Below are 10,289 nucleotides of genomic sequence, written 5' to 3'. Positions count from 1 at the left end.
TGTTATAACATTATAGAAGAATGTTTCAATGATTGAAATGTAGAGTCGAGATTACCATCTATGGATATATGCATATATAGTGTGTTCGCACATTAGTGTATAAATCCATGTAACGGAAGCCAAGTGCGTGCATATGTGTGCATGCGGTATTGGTGAAGGAGACAAGTTAGGTACGCGTACCCTTACGTGTACTAGCGGAAGTTTTCCACCGAAAATTTCTGCTAAGTTTATAGTTTGAAAACTTGTAAACCAGTCACCTTAGGTACGCGTACCCGTATGTGTACCCACGGAAGTTTTTGAACCGAAAATTTCTGCTGAGTTTGTAAACTCAAATCCGGTAGCTAAGGTATGCATGCCCGTACGCGTACTCAAGCTGGTGATATCTCAAATCAGTAGTTCACGAACTTAAAACAATAAATTATAAGGAATGCAATCTTTGCAAACCGTGGTTATATTGTTCCTGAATTGATTTAAGTAGATCAAACCGATTTTGTTTCAATTGTGTTTATGAATAAAGACCTAAGCAATTGAACAACTCTATCAACTAGTTCTTATGATTCATTTGAACTAGTTATGAGAAAGATGAATACGTTTAATATGAAAGTGCTCATATGGCTAACCATTGGTTAACTATTTATGAACCAACTAAGTGTACACGTTTAGGTACGGTTACTCAAACCTAAATGAATGCATTTCATTTATGTGTGTGACAAGCTAAGTTTCGATATAACGGTTGAAAGATATTAGCTTGGTTGAATCAGGTTTTTCATCTAACGGTAAATATTAAATGCTTTGTTACCAAGGTAACTTAGATTGCAAACCCTGATTTGAAAACTATATAAAGGAGACATCTAGCATCTGGAAAAACTATTCCCCACACCTCCTGTGTGATACTAGATGGTTTGCTTGAGTCGATTCTCCTTTAACCTTAGGTTTCTTCTCGAGACCCTGTAGGTTAACGACTGAAAGACTTCATTGGTATTGTGAAGCCAGACGAAACTACTTTTCTTGTAGTTGAGCAATCTGATCTTTCCATTTTCTATCGTACGAGTTCAATTGAATAATTGGATTGATATTATATCTCCGATTAGGCAAGATAAAAAGAAATCACAAATATCTTCGTCTCATCGTCTGTGATTACACAATATCTAGTTTCGCTACCATACGATTTAGATTATTGTGAGGTGATTGATAATACTAGGTTGTTCTTAGGGAATATAAGTCCGGGTTATCAATTAGTTCCTGTTCACCTTGATTTATCAAAAGACGGAACAAAAACTCTTGGGTATTTCTGTGGGAGACGGATTTATTCAATCCTATAGACTTTTCTGTGTGAGACAGATTTGTCTATCAAGTCTTCGACTTTGGGTCGTAGCAACTGTTAGTTTTGGGTGAGATCAGCTAAGGGAATCAAGTGGGTAGTATCCTGCTGGCATCAGAGACGTAAGTAGCGTAACTGTACCTTGAATCAATGTGAGATTGATTAGGGTTCAACTACAGTCCATACCGAAGTTAGTTTGTAGTGGGCTAGTGTCTGTAGCGGGTTAATACAGTGTGGTGTTCAATCTGGACTAGGTCCCGGGGGTTTTCTGCATTTGCGGTTTCCTCGTTAACAAAATTTCTGGTGTCTGTGTTATTTCTACTCCGCATTATATTTTGTTATATAATTGAAATATCACATGTTGTGCGTTGTATCGATCAATTGTGATATCCAACCTTTGGTTGTTGATTGGAAATTGATTGATCCTTGGATATTGGTCTTTGGTGCCATCCAAGTTATTATCTTTGTATTTGATGAAGATTCGTTGATTTCTATTTTCTTGAGTAAAGATCAAATCAAGTGAGAGATATATTAACTCCTCGATATACTTTTCTATAGATTGAGTCTGACTGTCTAGTTGATTCTCTAGAAAGTATATTGGAGTTAGTCCATACAGATTGCTAATCGAAATATTGGGTGAGGTTGTTGTACCCATGCATTTTCAATTGGTATCAGAGCAGGCAAACACGTTTAAGACCTCAAAAGTCTGTGTTTGTAGCAATCTGATTCTATGGACAAAGTAGTATCTCATATGTACCGCATAGTCTATGTCTTCCCATACTTTTTACTATGTCAAGTTTCTTGGTTTTTCCTCAAAGGGTAACTCCTTAGCTGATTCTTCCGAATCCAGAGAAAGGAACGAGACAATTGACAGGATGTCAGAAGTATAAAGGAATATCACCAGAACCAATGAAAATCCAATAGAGACGATTGGTTTACACAATAATTCTCAACTCTTGGATGAATTTGAGAAGTCTCTTAGTCGAGAACGTGAACTCTACAAAACCATTGAATCCTTCTCTAACAATATTAAGAGACTCACTCAAGAAAATATGCTGCAACAAGAAAAGAATAGTATCCTTGAGAATATTGTTAAAGAGGGAACGAAGAGAAAAACGTTTGATTGAGACACATTTCTTTGATTTGAAAAAACTTCGTGTTGAAACAGCGAATATTGATGCATCTCTTCACCTAGCCAAAAAACAGTCTATATCCTTGACAAAAGAAAACACTGTAATGAGAAATTCTTATGTGTCACGTACTGATGCTCAATATGAGTTCCCTGACATGAAGAAAAACTCACCAAAGGAAGTCCCTACGAAATATAAACGGAAAACTTCCAAACGGGACATGGGTTTGAAACAGATGCCTTACAGCATTTCTCCTCAACGAACTTGTTCCTTCTGTGGGAATAGGAATCATAGTGCTAAACATTGTTTTGTTAGGAAGAAACAGATCTCCGATCTTCAAAATCTTCTTCTATTTACTGTCAAACGAGTCAATCATCTGGCGGCATCAACAATGGATTTCAATCCCACAGAATACATGATTCTCGTAAAAAGATTTTTAATGGTCATTCATTTCAAAATCTTCACAGGGATCGTGTTTATACTCATGGTGCAAAATACACCACAAAAACACAGCTTCGCAGTTTCTATGAGAATAAAAATGGTAGATCTAATTCTAGAAGGTGGAGACATATCTCAGTTAATCCTCTAGAACCAATTTCTAGAGGTCCCAGACTTAGTCATCAAAAGGTTCCATTTAATGGATTCTCTCAAAGGACTGTAAGAAACTTCTATGAAGTTAAAAATAGTCAAAGAGAGAAAAGGAATACAAAAAACAGACTGAATGATAATATCCCTAAATCTCTAAACACTCATGGTGAGATCATGTCTCATCTTGTTACTTAACTTTAGGTATTCAAATCCTTATGTATAACTTGAGAGTCACAATGATGTCTGTTTATGAGATGCTCAATTCTTAGGACGATTATCATCCATTCTGTTGATGTCTGTTTTACAGGTTGAGTTATTTTGCTACTCTCTCTGTATTTAATGTATCTCTTTTTCTCTATCTAACTTTCATATATTAAGCCTTGTTTAAAAGAGACATTTTGAGAAACAGTATGTATTCCTCCTCGGGTCCTTCTTGTTTCTGATATCCTCTCCAAGTCCACGAACGTCCAAGTCTTCTTTAAGGAAATCTAGGGTTTCTTCCCTGGTTGACAATACATATATGCCTTGTATGTGTTTATCCTGTTCCCAGAAAGATGTCTATGGGAACCTCTGTTGAACCTCAAAAAGAAGTAAACATTGAGATGGAAGAAGACTTCAAAGGATGTGATTCATCTCAAGATCTAATTCTGAAAAGATGCTTCAAAGAAAAGAGTATAACTCTTGGATATGAGAATCTGTCAAGGATTTAATTTTTGTTCAGAAAGAGGAACCATAAGAAGGTCATCGTTGATTGCGTCAAAGCCATGCATCTTTCTCGCATCGTTGACCGAAAAACAAATGTTCTAACTCATGAACATGGTGTCTCTACGGTCAAGAAAATCAAGGATATCAGTGACTCCTATTTTGATGGACCTTTTCAAAGGTATGAAATAATCCAAGAAAACTGATTTATTTTATCTAGTAAATCTTCTTATGAGAATTTTATTCTTGTTCTGTTTAGAAGAATAACTAGAGTTTGGAATAGTCATTATTGTGAGTACACATAACTATGTCACATGTTTTCATCTTCTTGTTTTTAGGTTTTTTCATTTAAATTCTATAAAATTGTTTTGGAAGATGATGATTGCAGTATTAATCTGTATGGTTTTATATATTGCAATATGTTATGGGATATGTGTGTTTGCGTCCATGAACTATTGTTTTCTCATACGATGTCAAAAGTTATCTCGTTTATATGTCGATATGCATGTATTGATAAAAGAATGAATGAATTTTTGACAAAAAAAAATTAAGCCTATTATGTCAATTCTTTGATGAAAGATAGGTTAAAATCTTTTGTTTACAAGGATTATGTCTATTGCATGTCGTTATGCAGATAGTGATGGAAAATAGAATGAATCCTTGTATATTCTGCAGTATTGATCTTCCCTGATCCATATTTTATGTATATACTATGTGGCTACATAAGTCTTCTTGTGTGAGCATTTCCAACTAAACTAATCATAGATTCGTTTATGATTATTCTGGTTGTGTTTTCCGATTAGATTAATCATGGGTTCTCTTGTGGTTAATTTGATTGAGAATATTTGGATAACAAAATCATTTTCTTTTGTTTTTGGTTTCCAAAGAAATCCTTATTTCTTGTAAAAGTAAGGTCGCTCTTGTTGTTCTTTCGGGAATGACATCAAATGGGGAGAGTTCTTTTGAACTTGCGCTTAATTTCCATATCTTTGTGGGGAGTGCGGCTTTCTAATATTTGAGGAGTTATCTTGTATCTTTATAAACTCCGCGATGAATGAATTTAGCTTCGGATTTATGATTGCATCTAAACAAAGTTGATATGTACTTTTCTTTGGTCTTGAAGTGTCTCCATGAGAATTTCATTAGGATCCCTTTTTCGTACCTTTGCCAATTTTATTGGAAAAAAGGGGGAGAATTAATATGTAGTTCACACTACAAATACATATGGTTTACGTGTTTTACGGATCATTATGTAAGGGGGAGCGGTTTTCGTGTTGAGACGAAGTATTGACTAAGGGGGAGTGATACATATCACCATAGTATTGTTGTCGAAGTTGTGATATGAGAACTTTGGTGCTGTGTAATAATACTATGACACTGTATAACGATGATCGAGAGCTTTTGTTTTCTCATTGTTATGGCTACGGAACTTCAACAACGATGATGCTAAACTTACAACCTTTGGAATCATTGGAGTACTTGGAAGTGACGAATATTTCGAGTAATGTTGAAGCACCAAGGAGATCAAGCATGTGGACGAGAAGCTACAAAGTTTTTATCTATTTTGTAATCCATATGTATTGATAATTTTTCCACTAAAATTGACAAAGGGGGAGATTGTTAGAGCATTGCTCGGTCGAACTCGCATGTGTTTCTATCTCAAGCATGTTTGTCAATATTAGTGATCAAAACTATATGTCTTTATTTCTAGTTTACTTATGACTAAGTCTCGGTCTAGGATAGTCAAGTGTAGTTGAAGCTCCAGACTCCATGGCGATCATCTTACGATGACGAAGAACTACCTGAGGAACTGGTAGAACTTCATCCGACTAAAAGGTATGTGGAGACTTAAACTTATCTATCACTCAAAAGTCTATTCTATCTCCTACTCTTGAGATAAAGTCGTTTAAGTATGATAGTTTTCATACATACACATTTGCTATTTCGAGCCGAGTTTACTCGCCTATCTTTTTCTCGAAATATGTAATGGCAAGCTTTCGTTTTAACCATTTTCATCTTTACCCGTGACGAAAATCATGATGACGTTTCAATCTTGAAAATAGCTTTGATGACGATAGTCGTGAATAACGATTGTTATAACATTATAGAAGAATGTTTCAATTGAAATGTAGAGTTGAGATTACCATCTATGGATATAAGCATATATAGTGTGTTCGCACATTAGTGTATAAATCCATGTACTGGAAGCCAAGTGCGTGCATATGTGTGCATGCGGTATTGGTGAAGGAGACAGGTTGGGTACTGATGAGCACGAAAGTGCGACGCATTTTCACCCATAAATACATTAGCTGGGACTCATTTTATCACTAATAAACTTGTTTGTAGGTGTTTTTGTGAAATAAGCTCTTATGGAGAAAGTTTCTCGAAAAGTGGTTTTGTACCCCGGAGGACACATGTTATTCGGACTCCCAGTTTTGGATAAGGGGCACCTCAATTACTGAGGTGCTCCCTCTTTACTATTTGCACCCCAGGGCACCAAGTGATATTCGCACCCCCAACTGTTGTTAAGGGGAAACCATATTCTTCACCATTTGAATAATTTTTTGGCGGGAAAGTATGTGTAAAGACCTGAGAATTATAGTGAAGATTTTAGGCGTGTTTGAAGGAGATTAAATAGCTTTGATCGACTCAGAATATCCTATTTTGACTAAACAGGGTTGGTAATATAGTCAGAATCGTCTAACTTGGGCTACAGTCACGCATGGAAGAAAAAAGGGGTGTACGTACGACATGATATTCTCCATTAATCTCGAGAACATTTTGGAAAGCAGCTAACCGGAGACGTGTGGAAAGAAAGCAGAGTTATTCACGGACTTTCCCGTGTTTTTCTGTGTTTGGCGTGAGTTGGAAAACAATATGAATGAATCTGAGACATGTTGGAGTGTGATAACTTGGATAAAACAGCGTGAGAAGAAATAAAAAAATAAAGTAAATTCGGTGACTTGAAGAGAAAATAAAGAAAATATTCTCGAATAATATTGAGTTACTGTGAAGATTTTTGGGCAGTTAATGAGGAGACATGAGTTGTTGTTGGGTATAGAAAGGGTTGTAGGAGTTCAGAGAAGGAGGATCGAGAGTTGGGGAGAAGAACAGAGGGTTGCAGAGCAGATTTCTCTGTTGCTGCAGAGAAGAAGAAGAAGAAGAAGAACATTTGACGCCTATTGACTGTCGCAGAGAACTGTCGTTTATTAACAGTACTCGCAACAGTCAGTTTGGCACACTTGTTTTGAATTTGCAACAGTTTCTTGTAACGGTGACCTCTGTATCGCAAATACAGCATTGCAGATTCATTGTATTATTAGTTTTCTTCAATAAAAACACCATTTGAGCTATGCATTATATTTTTTAGTGTGTTTTCATCATGAGAAGCTAAATCTCAACATTGGGTCGACGGAGGAAGCCGAACTTCATACATGGGTGAATTTATTTTATTCTTTTTATGACTTTTGCATTTATTTTAAATTGATTTATGATTTGAATTAATTAGTTATCATTTTATTCGATGGATCATGCTTGCTTAAATTTTTGATGTCCCATGCTTACAACTTATAACTAATATTTTGAGAATCTACCTTGGAAAACATAAGAGTCCATGTTGTTTTATTTATTGAGCGATAATTGTTAAGAATGAATAATTGAGCCTTATGTTATGAATTCGGTTAACTCCTAGTCCCAGTATCTCTCGCTTTCATTAAACCTTTAAATTTAATCTTCACAAGTCTTAGAGTTTGAATCCTATTTACTACAACAAATAAAAAAAACTGATCATTTTGGCGCCGCCGACGCGGATTTGTTTTTAGATTATTTTTTGTAGGTTTATTTTTATTTATTTTGTATAGTATTTTCATTTCATTTTAGATTTTATTTTTTCCTTTTTATGCGTTTCTTTTTGTATTTGTTTTCAGGGACTTTTTGAGGATGATGACGTCTTTTGGGGAGACGTCACCTAAGATGATGCTGGCGGAATATAAGCGTAGAAAGTCAAATTATCAGGAAACCTCATCTGAGATGACGCTTGCTGAATATAAGCGTAGGCAACAATATGGAGTTTCTACTCCACATGTGGTAAGTGAAGAATCACCTTTAAAAATATATGAGAAGTATTATAAACACACACCGCCTAGTTTGGAACAAAGATTGAGAGTTCTTGAATGTCAAAGATTATAAGCTGATGATGATGAATCTTGCAGTGACTCTCTATTCCAAACATAACATATAGATGACCCTGCGGATGATTTGCAGTGACTCTCTGTTCCTCTACTTAAAAGAATTGTTTTCTGCGGTGCCCTACTATTTTCCCATTGCTGGGTTTTTTCGGCGATTTCATTAAAAAATTCCATCACCGCATCAACAGTTTGGTTTTCAAATCCACCAGTGCATAGAGACTCAACCATGGTCGTTGTGGAATAATCTAAACCCTCATAAAGGATCTGAACTAGCCTAACCTTTTCTAAACCATGATGAGGACACTGGGATAATAAATCATTGAACCTTTCCAAATACCTATATAAAGATTCTCCCTCTTGTTGTGAAAATGTGCATATTTGCGTCCTAATAAACGATGTTTTGTGCCTAGGGAAAAACTTATTGAAAAAGGCAGATGTAAGTTGTTCATATGTCTCAATTGACTCGGAGTCCAAACTATACAACCACGACTTGGCCTTATCTTTCAGGGAAAATGGGAATAACCTAAGTTTTAAAGCATCATCATCTAAGCCTCTAATTCTTAGAGTACTACAAATTTCCTCAAAATCCCTAACATGGTAATAAGGGTTTTCATTTTATTTCCCTAAAAAGATTGGGAGCATCTGTAAGGTCCCAGGTTTCAGTTCATAGGGTGCCTGCGTTTCAGCTAACTTAATACACGAAAGACCGGTAGTCCTAGTTGGGTTCAAAAAAGCTTTCGAAGTTGTCATTTCTGGCGCTATCGGAGCAACAGGGATTCTCTCCTTAGTCAAAGAACGTTCAAAAACAGACTCTTCAAAATCCGGACTTTCTAGATTAAGGTAATCGAGACGCTTCAAACTACTAGGTTTCTCTTTAACAAATCTACCTAGTGCGTCTCTTTTACGTTTAGGCATACAATAGAATTTCCTGAATTGGAAGGGTAAGCAAACACAGATCAAGGCCGACTCAACCAAATCAAACCTATTGATTCCTAGCAAACAAAAAGCATGATGGCTCCACTTAGATTGTTTCTAGACCAGATTCTAATCCTTCGAACGGGAATTCATTACAATTTAAGCAAACTCCTCTGGAATCAATCCGAGTTAACGTAAGTTGAATAGAGGCGAGGGAAGCTTGGTGGAGCTTTGATATCCAAGACCTCACCGGTATTACAAGGCGGCGCAGTCACGCATTCAACTTACAGAAACCGTCAAGAACTTCGAAGTATGCATAAAAGAGTAACCAATATTTTTCGAAAGACTTTCTTGTTAAGCTCGTTACCCTATCGGTCTCGTTCTAGTTTGGTGATTTAATAAGAGTCCATGTTGTTTTATTTATTGAGCGATAATTATTGAGAATGAATAATTGAGCCTTATGTTATGAATTCGGTGAACTCCTAGTCCCAGTATCTCTAACTTTCATTAAACCTTTAAATTTAATATTCACAAGTCTTAGAGTTCGAATCCTATTTACTACAACAAATCCAAAAAAAAACTGATCAGGTACGCATACCCGTACGCGTACTGGCGGAAGTTTTCCACCGAACATTTCTGCTGAGTTTGTAGTTTTCAAACTTGTAAACCAGTCATCTTAGGTACACGTACCCGTACGTGTACCCACGGAAGTTTTCGAACCGAAAATTTCTTCTGAGTTTGTAAACTCAAATCTGGTAGCTAAGATACGCATACCCGTACGCGTACTCAAGCTGGTGATATCTCAAATCGGTAGTTAATGAACTTAAAATAATAAATTATAGGGAATGCAATCTTTGCAAACCGTGGCTATATTGTTCATGAATTGATTTAAGTGGATCAAACCGATTTTGTTTTAATTGTGTCTATGAATAAAGACCTAAGCAACTGAACAACTCTATCAACTAGTTCTTATGAGTCATTTGAACTAATTATGAGAAGATGAATACGGTTAATATGAAAGTGCTCATATGGCTAACCATTGGTTAACTATTTGTGAACTAACTAAGTATAAACGTTTAGGTACGATTACTCAAACCTAAATGAATGCATTTCATTTGTGTGTGTGACAAGCTAAGTTTCGATATAACGGTTGAAAGATATTAGCTTGGTTGAATCAGGTTTTTCATCTAACGGTGAATATTGAATGCTTTGTTACCAAGGTAACTTAGATTGCAAACCCTGATTTGAAAACTATATAAAGGAGACATATAGCATCTGGAAAAACTATTCCTCACACCTCCTGTGTGATACTAGATGGTTTGCAAGAGTCGATTGCCCTTTAACCTTAGGTTTCTTCTCGAGACCCTGTAGGTTAACGACTGAAAGACTTCATTGGGATTGTGAAGCCAGACGAAACTACTTTTCTTGTAGTTGAGCGATCTGATC

General features: G+C 36.1%; 1 pseudogene; it reads left to right on the top strand.

The window, feature by feature from the left end:
- Window positions 1-8,214: 8,214 nt before the first annotated feature.
- LOC113292076 lies at window positions 8,215-8,314 on the top strand (annotated as a pseudogene).
- The last annotated feature ends 1,975 nt before the right edge of the window (window positions 8,315-10,289 follow it).

This window comes from Papaver somniferum, chromosome 6 (assembly GCF_003573695.1).
Source record: "Papaver somniferum cultivar HN1 chromosome 6, ASM357369v1, whole genome shotgun sequence".
NCBI classification, from domain to species: Eukaryota; Viridiplantae; Streptophyta; class Magnoliopsida; order Ranunculales; family Papaveraceae; genus Papaver; species Papaver somniferum.
Note: the sequence above shows the minus strand (reverse complement) of the source record. Positions and strands in the feature narration are given on the sequence as shown.